Consider the following 3,258-nt stretch of genomic DNA (forward strand, 5'->3'; position numbering starts at 1 on the left):
AACTGCTCAGGGGGTTGGGGTTCGTGGGAGCAGAGGCCGGTGGCACTGAGCTGGGCGGCCATCCCGCCCTTCTCCCGCCTAGGACTCGGCCTGAGGCTCTCTCTCCAGGCCAGGAGGTCAGCCTGGCTTTGCCTGGGCACCTGGACACCCGGGCACCCGGGCAGAGGAGGAGGTGACAGTTCGAGGGCTGCCCCCACCTCCCCACCCCCTGACTCTCCACTTCCCTGTCGCCCATGGGAAAAGGGGAGGTTGGCTGGGGTTTTTTTGTTTGTTTGTTTAATATATTTTTATTGATTTCAGAGAGAAAGGGAGAGGGAGAGAAGATAGAAATATCAGTGATGAGAGAGAATCATGGATCGGCTGCCTCCTGCATGCCCCACACTGGGGACCGAGCCGGCAACCCCTGGGCATGTGCCCCTAACCGGAATCGAACCCGGGACCCTTTAGTCCACAGGCCGACGTTCTACCCACTGAGCCAAACAGGCTAGGGCGAGGTTGGCTGTTCGGGGAGCCAGGGCCGATTGGGTCCGGTCTCGAGGTTTGCAGGCTCCATGGCTGGGAACGGTGAGGGGAACAGACGGCTCCTGCTATGGCAGAGGTCGAGGCACGCGTGGGCCAGGAAGGCTGTTCGCAGGCCTGGCCGCCCCTTCCCAGGGAGGCTGCAAAGGAAGGTTTCGGGTTGTACTGCTGACCTGCAGGGGAAGCCAGGCAGATAAGGGATTCGATTGGGTGGTGGTTTCACGGGAAACGGGGGGCCAGGGTGGGTCCTTGGTCAGTGGTGGCTTCATGCCCGAGCCCTGGCTGAGTGGTGTGCCTGGGCTTCTGGCAGTTGTTGGGGGATGGATGGTCCGAGTCCTTGGCTGACCTGGGCCAGGGGCAGAGGTGGCTGGTCCTCATTGGCCCCCTCTGCGGCCGCCCTGTGGGTCAGTGACAGGGAGAGGCGAGTGGCTGGGAGCGTTCGGCCCGGGGAGGGCCTGGCAGCAGGTGCGCTCGCATACCGTTGGAAGTGGGTGTGGCCAGCCCTTGGGGTCACTGTCCACTTTCCCTGTGTGACACTCCCTGCACCTTCCCACCGTCATGGCTTCCCACTGGACTGTTCCCCCCGCCTGGGTAGCCCTCCTCCCTCCTCCCATGGCCTTTGATGCCCTTCAAGACCAGCTGAAATGCCATTTTTTAAAAATATTTTTTTATTGATTTCAGAGAGGAAGGGACAGGGAGAGAGACAGAAACATCAATGTGGAGAGACAATCACTGATCGGCTGCCTCCTGTACACACACACACACACACACACCCGCCACCCGCCATGGGGAAATCAAGCCCCAAAACCAGGCATGTGCCCTGACCAGGACTTGAACCTCGACCTCCTGGTTCATAGGTCAGTGCTCAACCACTGAGCCACACCGGCCGGGCTCAAATGCCATTTAAAAAAGTATGAAGTCATGTGAGACCACCCCGTTCCTGGCCCTGGTCAGAATCAAACTCTTCCCTCACTCTGCTCTGCCAAGAACATTGCTCTCCCTTCCATTACTGAGTGGGGTTTTGCAGGACAACGGGAGAGGTGTGTGTGTGTGTTTGTGTGTGTGTGTGTGTAAAACCATGAAAGTGTGTATGCTCTGGCCTCCGACAGACCCAGGTTTGCGCTCAGCTCTGCTGTTTAACCTCGGGCATGTTACTTAACCTCTCTGAGCTCCTAGTCCCTCAGCTGTAAAATGGGGACAGTAATACCTCGAGGGACTCTGAGTGAGGCAGGAATAAGAGAAGTGCCAAGTTCTCCGCTGGGCACTGGTAAATGATTGCGGCATGTCCCACAGTGTCTACTATCTCAGTTAGCTGAGATGATGCCCACCGGCCCACCACAGGGAGGGGGGCGGGCACGCAGCCAGGCAGGGGCAGTGTCTTACTCCCTTCCCACCCCCTCCTGCTACCCAGCTCCCATTCGCATGACAGACAGAGTGCTCCTTGCAGCCCCAATGCTCAGCCAGCGTCTGCAGAGTTGACTTGTGGTGAATGGTGAAGGGGGACGGGGCGGGGGGCGGCCAGCAGCCCCAGTGGAGAGTCCTGGGCAGAGGGCAGCTGGTGGGACCTGTCGCTCACCCCGCCGCCTCTCTCTACAGTTTCGGGAGAATGTCCGGGATGTGCTGCCCACCCTGCCGAACCCAGACGACCATTTCCTGCTGTGCTGGCTCCGAGGTGAGGGCAGAGGGGCTGCGGGAGGCCGGGGCAGGGGCAGGGCTTGTTCTGGGTCACAGAATTACACCCAGGCCTGGCCATCTGAGAACCTAGAGTTGTCAACCCCGAGGGGCAAAAGGGCCCCTGGCAATTACATAACCTCACCCTCCTACTGCGTAGATAACATTGAGGCTCAGAGAGGTGAAGTAACTCGCCCCAAGCCACACCGTGCTTGAGCTGCCGGCAAAGAGTGGGGACGAGAGGGAGCCTGGGTTGGCTGGGAACCAGCCCAGTGCGCTCCGCATCCACTCTGCTGATGGGCTTGGGGAAACAGGCGAGGAAAACGCGGAGAAAGGCCCCAGGCAGAGGCAGGCTTAGAACCAGGGTCCCGGCTTCTGGGAGAGGCTGGGCCCCTCTGTGGCCTCCTGCTTCAACCTGCAGTCCAGGCAGCTTGAAGGTGGGGAACAGGGGGGGCTCGGCCGGAACTAGGTGGACAAAACCCTCCTCAAGCCGCCGCCAGGCTCGAGTCCTGAGTTCCAATTCTACTCCTGCTCCAGTCTGGCTGTGGCACCTGGGCCAGGGGTGGGCATCTGCCCTCTCCCCCTCTCGGGGACAGCAGGACGAGACAGGGCTACCTGCCTGTTGTAAGATGTCACGTGGCAGAGCTCGGAGCATGGGATCCACGTTTCTATTCGTATCGGGGGTCAAGCTCAACCCCTACCCTAACGCCTGGGATCCTTCTGTCCTTGACCCTCTCTCTCCTCTTCTGTGATTCCAGTCACGTGGCTCCCTCTCTGGTTCTTGTAACACTTTTTTCCCCGTTTTTAAAAAATATATTTTTATTGATTTCAGAGAGGAAAGGAAAGGGAGAGAGAGATAGAAACATCACGGATGAGAGAGAATCTTGGATCGGCTGCCTCCTGTTCGCCCGAAACCTGGGCATGTGCCCTGACCGGGAATCGAACCGGGACCTCCTGGTTCATAGGTCAGTGCTCATCCAACCAACTGAGCTGCACCCCCAGGGCAATATCTTTTCTGAGTGAATATGTTCATTTAATATGTTCACTTCCCCCAAAATCCTTTCTCAA

General features: G+C 58.7%; 1 protein-coding gene across 1 annotated transcript in view; it reads left to right on the forward strand.

Annotated features, from left to right (window-relative positions):
* The first annotated feature begins 1,761 nt into the window (after positions 1-1,761).
* Positions 1,762-3,258, forward strand: part of LOC102768340 (SEC14-like protein 2) — a 21,054-nt gene continuing 19,557 nt past the window's right edge. The window contains exons 1-2 of the mRNA XM_015562894.1: positions 1,762-1,786; positions 2,116-2,191. The gene's annotated coding sequence lies outside the window, so the exon portion shown is untranslated. The remainder of the gene's footprint in view (positions 1,787-2,115; positions 2,192-3,258) is intronic.

Source organism: Myotis davidii, unplaced genomic scaffold, assembly GCF_000327345.1.
Source record: "Myotis davidii unplaced genomic scaffold, ASM32734v1 scaffold478, whole genome shotgun sequence".
Taxonomy (NCBI): Eukaryota; Metazoa; Chordata; class Mammalia; order Chiroptera; family Vespertilionidae; genus Myotis; species Myotis davidii.